General features: G+C 38.3%; 1 long non-coding RNA gene across 1 annotated transcript; it reads left to right on the top strand.

Moving 5' to 3' along the window:
* Nucleotides 1-65: 65 nt before the first annotated feature.
* LOC108166340 (uncharacterized) lies at nt 66-11,298 on the top strand. Its single transcript, XR_001776667.2, has 2 exons — nt 66-9,446; nt 9,544-11,298. It is a non-coding gene; the product is annotated as an uncharacterized LOC108166340 (long non-coding RNA).
* The last annotated feature ends 1,619 nt before the right edge of the window (nt 11,299-12,917 follow it).

The raw sequence follows: 12,917 nt of genomic DNA, 5'->3' as shown, positions 1-12,917 counted from the left end.
GCGCATGAGTGCGTGCGTGATGCGTGTGTGGTCGCCGACGGGAAGGTGGGGTGGGGGGTGGGGGCGCTGGGGAGGGGGGGGGTGTACTGGAGTCAATTTGCTCTAGCAGGATGTTGCCCTTTTGCCCTGCGAAAGTGATTAATGAATTACAAAATAATTAATCAATCAGGCAAACGGCGGCCAGCTCGGCGCATCCACTTCTTTCCTTCAAGGCGATACAAAAAAATTGTGATCATTGCTTGTGTTTTTGTTGGAATAAGACAAGCATGCTTTGTTTGTGTTAAACTTTGGAAAAGACAACATACCGTAGTAGCACGAGGGACCGCTCAAATACAGAAAATATACCAACTCAGCTTCCCCCCAAACGTTGTGCTTTATTTTATCCACTCGCACCTCTCCGTGTGCAAGTATAAATATTAACAGACTGAATTATACTGCAGCCAAGCGTCAAAATAAGGGAAGTCATATGAAAGAGGAAAAAAAAAAATACGAAAGGATATGAATTCCTATACTGAGCTTACTGCGTGTTGCTGCGTTATTGTGGTTTTATTCGCGTCAATCGGAGCTTCTGGTCCGTTCAGACGCCCTCATTTTCATTTATCTGTGGAATGTTGTGGTGTTCAGTTGCGGTTGCGCTCTAGGCACTCGTGTAACAGTGATGCTCTAACCCTTTGGCCTATCTGTAATTATCAGTGATATTGGCTGAGTTTGGGGAGTTAGGCCTGAAGTTGAATTAAAGAGGTTTAATCAGGATTGGTATTGAAACCAAGCTTCTGCTGCTGGTGGTGTGTACAGGGTGAGTCCACGCGTGCGGGTTTGTTGGTGCTGATAATGAAGAAAATGATAATCACGATGCGCTGCTGATGGGCTCATTTTTGTTTATTTTTGCTGAGAGCGCTCTTCATCCACACCCGCTGTTTTCTCTTTCCATTTCAGCCCAAATGTCGCTGGACAGGGGCGTTGCTAGACGCACAGTCGGACTGGGGCACAAGACCCCTTTACAAGTCCAGACTCACGTATATATCATATATCTTAGCACGTTTTTTTCCACCTGATTCAAATAATCTGGCTTTATTGAAGCAAAAAATAGACCTCACATAAAAATACAAGGCAGCAAAACATTTTTCTTTTCTTTTTTTTTAAATATATGCTTTTATACTGAATTTCTATTCTAGTTCAAGTTCTTCTTCATCTTTTCCCTCGAACTACGCTCTGACATAGGGCAGAAACTTAACGGGTTTGCAAGATTTTTTTTAGGAAAAACTATCTTATTAAACTGTCAGTTTCCTCAAAAACATTATCTATCACAAATGTACTGCGGTAGGTGATGCTCAAGTAAAACACAAAGAATATCTTTTTGATATGTTTAAATTTGCTTCCATCCAATAAAAACGTCAAATTTTATAAAATTGAATTCTCTGATAGTAGTTTTTTTTTTTCTACTTAGCACATACCCCAAGAAAAATATTATTTGGCATCGCCAACGAGCTAATAGGGCAGAACTCATGCAAAGGTGGGCATCACACAGCAACCAGACTCTTAATTGGGGAAAATTGAATTTTCTGATTATTGTTTCTTCAACTTAACTTTGATGGGTTGAACATAACTGGCTTATCTGCACAGAGAGTACAATGGGCAGTTTTTGTTTTCCCATAACGCATTTCTAACTTTTTTTTTCTTCAAATAAAAAAAAGAAAATCCAACAAATTAATAAAGTGCAGATTTTGGCATTTTCATATTTGCTGGTTGCTAATTACTATGTTATTTTTATTCATATTTTTTTTTTCGGGGAGGATTTCTTTTTTTTTATTGCACGTACCCCAAGGAAAAAAAATGATTTGGCAACGCCTCCGAGCTAATAGGGCAGAACTCATGCAAAGGTGGGCATCACACATCAACCAGACCCGTAATTGGGGGCTACAGCAGAAGAGAAAAAGGAAAGAAGCGTCCTGAGGAGATCCGGATTCACTCTCAGATCAGACCAACAACTAAAAAAAAAAAAAGGCTGCATAGTGCGTTTTGCTCTGTCTTGACTGATTTCGGCTGACAGACGCTGATTTTATTATACGGGACTCCATCATTTGTTCTTCTGCTCACTTATTAGCGCAGAACCAAAAAACTAACGAGGTGTTACTCGCTGCAACGTCACTTTTATTTACATTCCCGGCTGACGTGAGAACTTGTGACACGCGAGCTGGTACAACCTAAAAGAGAGGGAAGGAAAAGCTGCTGCTTCTGCGGGCTGCAAGTGGGGATGCTGCAGGGGTTTACACACCCAGGCTCAGAACTTATTTAGAGCTCACGGGCTATTAGCGGGGATATTTGTTTAATAAGATAAGGATATGGTTTGCAAGTCTCTCTCTCCCTCTCTTTCTCTCTTTCTCTCTCTCTCTCTCTCTCTCTCTTTCTGCCTCTCTCTTTCTCTCTTTCTCTCTCTCTCTCTCTCTGCCTCTCTCTTTCTCTCTTTCTCTCTGCTCACGCAGACACCCGAACAGTTAAGCGAGAAAACACACACGCATTATTCTCACCTTGGCACCATCACTATGACAAATTAGCCCATGCAACAAACGCTTTATTGCATATATAGTGTATTGTTTGAGGCAATAAATCCCGTAAGTCAAACGCTTTGCAAGTTGGGACACCTGCTCCTTCTGTTAATGTGCAGAATTTTAAATAATTAGTATTATTAGTATTATTTGCAGTACTACTTGCCGTAGTAATAATATCACTACACCGCAAGTTTGCTCAAAGGGATAATAAATCATTGATTCTCCTTCCCCTTTCTTCATTCTAAGCTTTCCTTTCCGATCCGTCCCCTACCATTAAAATAAAACACCCTTCACTTCAGCTTTGCTCGCAACGCTTCAGAAATGTAAGAAAATTGTGCCATCTACCCGCTGCCCATGGAACTGTAGCTTACATCCCAAGACCTCGGAGACCTCAGCTCACTTCTAACGCAGATGGATGAAAAAAAAAAAAAAAAAAAAGGATGGTAGCGCCTCCTTGCACGCACGTCCACGAAAGCAGCTGCCGGCTGCTATTAGGCTGTAACTTTACAAGTAATGTGTGTTTTAAGCACCTGTCATCCACTCTACATCCCACTGCGTCTGTCTGTGTCTCTCTGTGTGTGGATATGAATGGAGGAGGGAGCAGGAAACAGGCTGCAGAGGGGAACCGGTGTGTGTTCACATGGTCAGAAGGAGCAGGGCTTTAGGAAAATTCGAATACTCTGTTTGGATGAATTTGTAATAAAATAAAATAATTGTAGCCAGGAATAAACCTGCATTGTCGCATATTTAACTTAACCCAATGTTATAATTTCGCTCCCCCCAGCCCCCCTACCCCCCCTTCACAAACAAAAAAATAATAAAATAAAATCGGTAGCATTATGTGATTTTCTTCTATGTCCCTAAGCTGGTTTGGAAGTTGTATATAATTTATTTTTTAAATACGCACACTAACAGTCTTTTTTGTTTGTTTGTTTTTCCAATATTTCCGGATAAATGGTGATGGACGAACTTATCTGTTCAGCTGCTGTGGAATAGCGTCATTTTGTTAAGTTTTTTATGTGAGGTTAAAGAATAAACAGGAAACGACATGACCAAGTTGATTTGAAAATTAAAAGTTTTTTTTTTTTTTTTTGAAAAGTCGCGTTTTAAGATTTATATGATACGATAAATAGAGATTAAATTGACGTAGGGCAGAATCAGGAACTCTTGTGCAGTATTCAAGCCAAACAAACTCACATGACGCAGGGGCGCAACCAAAAAGCTTTACTAGGGGGCGACAAGATGTGGGGGCCACCAGTAGCAAAAAAAACGATTGTAACAGAGTTTTAGATGTTTTATTATGAATTTTACTGTTACAGAAGTTCAACATGTGGGATTTTTTCCCCCCCCATAGCTACCATATTACCAAAAACCGTCTGATTTGACACCTTAACCCACACATAAATTAAGGTAAATGATTTTAAAATACAATTTCTTTCGTAATTAGTACATGTACTGTATATAATTGTTGTTGTCTTGAAAATTAAAGGCTGCATTTACAATGGCTTGACTGTCAAAGCAACATACTGTCACTCTAAAGTTTAAGGTTTTCACAGTGAAACTGCCCTCTTATCAGCAATTCTGCACTGCATAATCTGTTCATATCTTTTTACTGTAGATTTATTGTGTATTTTAAATTCTGAGAAAGTAATTTAAATCACAATATTAATAATTAACAGGTAAAAATATGTTGCCAGTACCTAGTATTTGAAGATGTGGGTTGATGTTCTTAAATATATATTCAATGAAATGCTTTTTACTGCAGCCATTTGTAATATTTTTACATTTCCAAAGCAATTTTTGGTATAAAAGCATCAGACTGTACAGCAGAGCCTACAGTAATCATTTAATGCAGTAAACAGTCAAGTTTTTATTTTATTTTGACAGCAGGTCTGTAAAATGTTTTATTATTGCTTCATACTGTAATACTAATAAGACAGGAGCTAAAGGATAATTGCTGACATTGTGTTACTTTTTCTTGATCACTTAACTGTTTATAATTTTCTTATATAACAACAAAAAAAAATCGTACTTCTTTGGATCTACACAAAACTTAGTGTCCATAGTTCAAACACACGTTTTCAACCCAAGTCTCTCATCATTTAAAAGTGTAGTGCTGGTTGAGGTCGCGACAGAGTTGAAATTGAACACCAGGTATGAATAAATACAAGGATAAATTGGCAAATAAATAAATGTAACCCATCAAAGTTTACATTTTCAAAGTAGATATTCATTAAAAGAAATATACAAAATTGTCTGAACGGGTTGCGGGTGAATGTCCAGGGTGATCACTGCGCCCTCTGCTTTTGGATTTGCATGTCTAAACGCTTGGCTTTCTAAGGACGTTTGTTTGGAGGTTTAAGCTTTTTTTATTTTTTTATTTTTTTTATTTTAGCTTAGAAAAAAAGTTAATAAAATAAATGTATACATGCTAAATGTCCCGTGCACATTTACTCAAAACAAAGACGTCAAGCTTGTTAGGACATTTGATCAACTTCAACCAGCTTTATGCCACATCTAAGCATAAAACGATGTCGCTACTTAGATGTTCTTTCTGCGTCCCCCTTTCAACCACCTCTCCTCGCTGTTTAGGCATTAAAATCATCGTGCATTCCCAGTGATTGTTGCTCAACGTGTGACTGTTATAATCTGGGATAATAATAAAAATATATTTTTAACTGAAAGGCTAAACTTTGAGAGAGAAGCAGACAGAGTGGGTGGGAATCAAACTGCTCTATTTTAAAACAGACACGAGGGCAATTTTTCTTTTCTTTAATCGCTCCATGTGATTTGTCTTAATATCTACGATCACACACGGAGGGGGAGATGGAGATGAGTGGTTGGAGAGACCGCAGACACTGTCCTGGATATTAGACCCCCCCATCCGCCTCCCCTCCTCCTCCTCAAGGCTCCCAAAACCCTGGCGCATTACTTCATGTGTATTTATTTTGTATCGATTCTAATACACTTTATTAAGATGAACCACACAGGCGTATTTAACCACACGACTATTTAAAGGTGCGCCGCTTGAAAGCCGTTTGGCGCAGGGGGGGAGGCTCACCTGTCTGCTTTTAGGGCTCCCTCCGGGTGTGAACGTTAAGCTGAAGTGGCTGCATGTTCATGTAAAATATCTCTCTTCTTTTTAATGCCTCCCATAAATGATGATTATGGATGGAGATGGTTGGTGATGATGTATCATGACGTGGGGAAACGATGGACATCAGCAAGGTCTGAGTTAAAATAACACATAAGGAAATATCTGCTTAATCAATTCTGCATTAATTAGATGGGCAGGCAGGGCAAATCTCCCCCTATGCGTCTTTGTGGTGATGAGGGAAGATGCCCGGTTTCCTCCCTTAAAACGCAGCACAGCGCGCGCGTTTGTGTGTGTGTGTGTGTGTGTTTGTGTGTGTGTGTGTGTGTGTGTGTGTGTGCGTGTGTGTGTGTGTGTGTGTGTGTGTGTGTGTGTGTGTGTGTGTGTGTGTGTGTGTGTGTGTGTGTGTGTGTGTGTGTGTGCGAGCGCGTGCGTGTGTCTGTGTGGGTGCGTTTGCCTCATTTTTGCCGAAAGTTCCAAAAGGCTCACTTGGCAGCGCTCTCTCAAACTGTGAAATTAATTTGGCAAAAATGCTGGTCGATGCTGCTGGTGATGGTGGTAGACTGAAGGTGCGTTAACAATAAAACTCACACCCTGCGCGTTATTTCTCCTCCATTCTTTATCATCTTCCTCATCTTCGTCGCCATTGTCGCTGCCATTATCTTCCTCATCATCATTTCCACCACACAATGATCCGCAGCCTACATATGCTCCCAAGTTTCCACAGGTAAAAAAAAAACAAAACAACAACAACAACAACAACAAACTTGACAAATCATGTTAATTGTGTGTCAGTACATTTTCACTAAGTTTTTGTTTCGGGCATTTTGTAAACACTTTATAATGTGAAAACACCTTCTGCTACAGATGAACACAACTAAGGCCTGCATTTTGTTAAACATCAGTCCTCATTTAACTGGCCTTTTAATCTTCAATATACGGCCCAGTCAGTGGCTCATTTCTTTCCCCTAACAAATGTACAATGACCATCAAAACACAGCTAAGTAATAAATATGGATTCCCACTACGGGACTTCAAGATTGAAAGTTTTTTCAAGCCACATTAAAGAAACGAAAACAGCTTTTGATTTTTGTGCATTTCGGATCAATGCCATTAGAAGAAGCGCAAATGTTTGACAGATCACATGTTTTAAGGGGGAATTTGATTAAAAACGTACTTGCAAAATAAAGTAAAAACCAGCAGCTTACTTAAAATAATGTCAATTATTACTTGGTACTTCTTGTGACGTCACCAGACGCATGTCAACCTGGCTGATGTGTTTTGCGGGACATGAAAGTTTAATTTTGATTAAATAAGGACTTTCAAAGACTAAATAAATAAATTGCTTAACAAATCAACCGTGTTGCAGCAACTGTATGTAAAGTGAGTTTGGTTGGTTTAAAAAGTCCATCGTGTAGCTTTAATGCTGACGTTTTGTAGAGTTTTGTTCAATGTATTTTTAACAGAGGATTGATTTGCCTATATTTCCTGTCATGTTCGGGTCACTTAAACCAGACACCATAAAGACAATGAGTGTTTGAACAACTCCTCTCCTGCCGCATACAGACTGGAGTCTTTCACCTCCAATTCGCAGCTCTCTCAGACCTTTCTCATGTGAAGAACACGCCGAACAGATATGCTTTGCAGAACCCCCGCATCCCCGCTTGAGATTGCCACAGATACCCCACATCTGACATTTTCGGGTGTTTGATGAGTTTTGCCTTCATGCAACAGTGTCTATGTCCAGGAGATGAGCGGAGATCAGTGGGGAGCTTGAAATCCACCCGGGAGCACGCATCTACAAATGCATACATGCTGTAAATGTGCAACTAGAACCCCGAACGCGACCTTCAAGAGAAATTAATTTTTATTTCACCCCCTCCTCAGTGACCCCGCAGCGTCCCGGGACCTCACTTTGGGAACCGGTGAAGCCTATATGTCGGACTGTGATCATGGGGTTGAATTAGATTACAGGGAAATTACCCTCCTCCCTCCCACCCCCACCCCCACAGCCCCACTCCGCTCCCCGTCCTCCCCATCCTCTTCGACTGACCCCTGCAGGTCCCGGGACCCGCGGCTCCGGGGACTCAAGCCAGCCCCCCACACCCCGAACTAATGAACAGCCATAACACGTAAGAACTGGTGGCCGCCAAAAGACAGCGGCGTGCGGGCTGCTGTCAGAGCTGGCTGTGCGCACAGAAATCGCTCAACCCTGTGAGAGGACAAATCTTCACGGAGGGTCTCCGCGAAGAGAGAGAAAGAGAGACAGAGATAGGATGGGTGGGGGCGGGGGGGGAGGTATAGAGATGTGGGGAGCGAAAAGGAAATCGATGTGGGGGAGCTACCGCCTGTTGCAGCGAGATGGCGCTGTTCTGCATGTTTCACCGGAGCGGTGCTTTCACCGTTTCTTCCTTTTCAGTCGTCCCCATCTGGATTTCCGCTGCTTCTTCTCTTTTTTTTTTCTTTTTCAAAGAAAATATTTTCAATTGGAGTTTTTTTTTTTTTTTTAATTAATACATTACCGGGAGATAGTTTGATTTTGGAATGCCAGACACTTTAATATGTTTTTAAAGAAAACAAGACAAAAATAAAATAAAATCAATGACTGGAATTTAAACATCGACCATGAAGTGAAAGGTGCAAATATTTGTTTGGCTCTAAAAGATAAAAGAAGCGCAATTATCTTCAAATATTTGGTTTTGTTTCGTTTTTTTCTTCCTTTCTTTCTTTCCTTTTTTTCTTTCTTTCTTCTTTTCTTTCCTTTTTTCTTTCATCTTCTTTCTTCTCTCTTTCTTTTTATTTCCTTCTTTCTTTCTTTTTTACATTCCTTATCTTTCTTTTTGTCTTTCTTTCAAAATAGTTATTTATCGAGCTTTATTGCGACTTTAGATTAAAAAAAAAATCTTTTTTTCTTCTAATTTATCTTTTGAATTTTGATAATGAAATCCTAAATGATCATTACTGTAGCAAGTCTCCTGCAGAACTTCCGCACTGTACGGGCAAGCATTTAAAGAAACCAACCGAATTGAATATGATCCAATAAGTAGACTTTACCTCTAAATGTGACATTAATTTTCTTGTTAATATGTAAATGTTCTTTTCATCCCTCTATCTTATATTTTTCTTTTATTTTTGTTAAAATTGTTCCTACGCTGGATCTTTTAAAACTCTTTCTGTACTTAACATAAAATAAGCATATTTGGTCTAACAATAAGCTAAAAATAAAAATGACCAATTGCAAGATTAAAACTCCTATCATAAAAATAAACGACAAAGAGGGTAAATTTGATTCAATTCGAAATCAACTCAAATTTGAGATACGTATTGAAAAATGTGCTTCAGTGCCAAAATTGCACATATTTTAAACTAAAAGGCGCAGTAAAATCAAATTACTTCCAAATGACTTCAGTTTTGTTCGTCACGTATGTTTCTTATGGGAGATTTGAAAGAAGAAGCAGTTGAATGGAGACAGTTTATGACGCACAATGTTGTGGATTCAGCGATCAAACTCCCTGCAGCCTTGGTCAGTCCTCTGAACTTTACCACTATGTGTAAACAAGTTGTCAGAAAATAATCTTCTCTTTCGCCCCCCTTTTTTTCCCCTCTTTTTTTTTTTATTGGAATGAAAATTCAATCTTCCAAGATCAGATTAGAGTATACTTTTTGGTTTTTTTTTTTCTACTTCTTCTTCTCCTCTCTCCCGGTTCCTTGTCATCGCTGGGGCTGGACTTTGGTGGACAATAATGCGGCAATTGTCGATGCTTTGTGACCCATAAAATTTGAGGGTGGCTATTCTGGCTTTGGTATGTAATTATGCAAAACACTTTGCATAAAGACTTGCCATCCGATCTAATGATAGAGTCTGCGGTCTCATTTTTTTTTTTTTTTTTTTTTTTGCAGCGAGGGGAGGCACCGTGCAAGCAAAAGCCCCTGCAACTCTGAGCAGATCGGCGGAAAAAAGCAGCTACAATCAAAAAGAAACGTGCCTGTAAGAACAGGTGCCATTACGCAGGTAATTTTGTTATGATGTATGATGGAGTGTATTTAAATCTACCCGCTGTTTGCCCAGATCATGCATTGAGACATATTTGCAGAATAATTTTAGATGTTGTCCCTTCAATAAACAATATTTTGTGTAAGGCTTCAGAGTTTGTTTGTTTTTTTTAATGTAAGAAGAATTTTGATTTGCCAAATTTATTTATTTATGTATTTTTTAAGGTAAAAGAGGCTGTTTCAGCAAATTCGAAAGAAAATAAATGAATTGACCTCTTTCGGATTTTCGTGTAATCAGACAATTTGTAAAAGTATGAACACGTATTTCACTAAAACGTTGTTTTATTTCGTAAACATGCAAAAAAAATTAAATAAATAAATAATGAATAAATCTGCATATGTGTCCTATTTGCTGTTGTTTTTCGTGATGATTAATAAAATGCAATACATGTCTTGCTTTTGAGGTGTACAATACATTGGATTTTTATTTTTCTTTACCTTTCTGTGTGCGCGCGCGCGCGTGTGTGTGTGTGTGTGTGTGTGTGTGTGTGTGTGTGTGTGTATGTGTATGCGTGTATGCACATAATAAACACTTGTGCTGCCTGACAGAGGTGCGAATCTGAGAGCTTTTCCACCAAATGAAGTGCCAGCAGAAAGAGAAATAAAGAGATCTGCAGCTGTCAGGGGTCAGGCAGGGAGAGATTGCTTCTAGAGATCTTTTGAAAAAAATCACACGTTTGAAGGCTTAGAGCTTTGCTGTCTCCGCATTTCAAGCTCAGATCAGTGGAATCAGGGGAGAGAGAGAAAAAAAAAAAGGAAGAACATGGGTTGGAGAATTCTGATGCTGGGATGGACACGGGAAGAGTCTGTTTGGAGGTCTGTTTTATGTACCTGATCCTTTAGTGAGGGGAAGAAAGACAAGCCGAGTATTTTGTTCTCCGTGTTGGAACAACCGTGTCTCTAATGTCCGGGTGTGTAAAAAAGAATAGTGTGTGCAGAAATCTGCTTTGCTGCCGCCTCAAATTTGAAGCGAGTCTCGACAGAAGATCGAAGAGGAGCAACTTTGGACCCTTAAGTGTTTCGCAATTTCTATTTTTGCGTTATGGAATAACAATTAAAGAAACGATAGTTTTTGTTCTTTTGCCATTCTGAATTTTATCTCTGTTAAGTAATGGAAATGCAAATAAATAACTTCAGAATTAGTTTAAATGGGGAACTCTGAATCCAACTTTATTTTGTTGAGATGAGGAGCGACTTCTGTTCCTTTTGTGGTTCATGATCGAAACAGAACCGCAGTTTGGTCGATAATATAGAGGGGACACACTTGGTGACGTTTTGACAAATCGATCGAACATTTAATTATGTATTTCAACATTCAAGACAATTTAATTAGCCGGTATGATCATAAATCTTAAGGAAATATTGGTAAGTATCGGGAGTCATTAAAAACATGTGTTGTTGATATTTCCTGCTTTGAAGAAACTTCATGAAAGGTATGCATGGTTGTAGGTATAGGTTTTAAACGGAAGACTGTCTCGATGTAAAGTCTGAAAATGACGATGTTTGGGAGTTTCATTAGAAACGAGAAAGAAATAAAATCTTAAATGTATAAAATGTATTTTTCATTCTGCTGGCGTGCAAAATAAAACTTCATCTTAGACAGTTGGTGTCTTGTCTTACTTTTTTAAAAATGCAGTCATATATATATATATATATATATATATATATATATATATATATATATATATATATATATATATATATATATACTCGTCAAAAAAATAAAGGGAACACTTCAGTGTTCACTTAAATGCTAAAGTGTTCCCTTTATTTTTTTGAGCAGTATATATATATATATATATATATATATATATATATATATATATAATATGAATTATGACAAATATTGTCATCTGATTTTTTCAACCTCTGTATCCCTTTTTAAGAATGAACATCAGCTTGATTAACTTAACATTTTGATTCTCTCTTCTTAACTTTCTGCCAAGTTTTTATGATGTTCAGCTTGCATGGTAAATATATTACATGTGTTAATTTTTACTTAAATGACAACTTTGAATGCATAACGTTACACCTTCATGACAAGAAATACATTACTACTCTTTAGTTGGGAGCTAACTTTGTAAGACAGTTCTTTTTTTTTACTCAGCTTTACTTTTAACATATTTTTAATTGTAAAAGGTGTTTAAAAAAGACAAATTAGAAAGATAAACTGGAAAAAAGTAAGAGACGGGAGGACTGTAGTTCACATATGCACTTTATGTTTGACTATTTGATTAATAATCTTCTTGAGATTAAGAACAGAGAAAAGGAAAAGCTTTTACTTTGAAAGTCCACAAATCTTTCATCACAAGTGACTTGTGGAGAAACATGCCTATCTTAATTTGAAGCCTAACTTCTTACTGTGTGTCTTCTTCATATGCTATGTGATTTTTTATATATTTTTTTTGCTCCTTGTGGAGAAAGGAAAATATGCAAATCCCATCAGATTTATAACACTCAGCTCCTTTGAGCTGTTCATGTGCTTTTGCTGTGGTGTATTATTATTTTCAAGGGTTCTCAGCAGGACATAAAGAGATCCTAAGTTATTCTTGCACCTGACAAAAAATATATAAATATATTTTCTTTTTTCAGGAAAAGTGATAATGACATGATTTGCTATCACCAAAATGGATGGTGGTGAATCTTATTTCTTCACATATGGAATTTAATATAAATTGACAGGCAATGAAGTAAATAGTCTTTTATGTGACAGCATTATGGGCTCATTAAATCCTCCGCAGAACAGGTGATACAAACATTTCCATTCAAATGCTCACAAAGAGGAACCGGTAGACTTTATTCAGCCGAGGATGGAAATCAGAAACGCGTCTTCTGTGAACTCTGAAGTTTGTTGTTTTTGGAGCTAAATAAAAGTTTGTCTCATTGCTTAATTTCTCATTTGGCTCATTCCAAACTCTACCAATGGTTTCACCGTCTCCTCTCAAAAAACTGTTTAGTTTATCTATTCGTGTGTATGTGTTTGTGTGTGTTTGTCTTATTTTCTTGAATTTTGCCCTGCATTTTGGATCCAGTGGTTTCACCGGAGAAGGAGAGAGGGAACGACACAGAGAGGGAGAGAGAGAAAGAGAGAGAGAGAGAGACCCCTGATTGGCCTGGTGTTAAAGAGCTCTGATCTAGGCCATGACAGCTTAGTCCAATCAGCCTGCTCAACATGCTGGTTTGACTGTCACTTTCAATTTTCACATGACCCCGTGCTCCTA

Source organism: Poecilia reticulata, chromosome 6, assembly GCF_904066995.2.
Source record: "Poecilia reticulata chromosome 6, P_reticulata-male-v2, whole genome shotgun sequence".
In the NCBI taxonomy this organism is placed as follows: domain Eukaryota; kingdom Metazoa; phylum Chordata; class Actinopteri; order Cyprinodontiformes; family Poeciliidae; genus Poecilia; species Poecilia reticulata.
The sequence above is the reverse complement of the archived record's forward strand: the minus strand, read 5'-3'. Positions and strand labels throughout refer to the sequence as shown.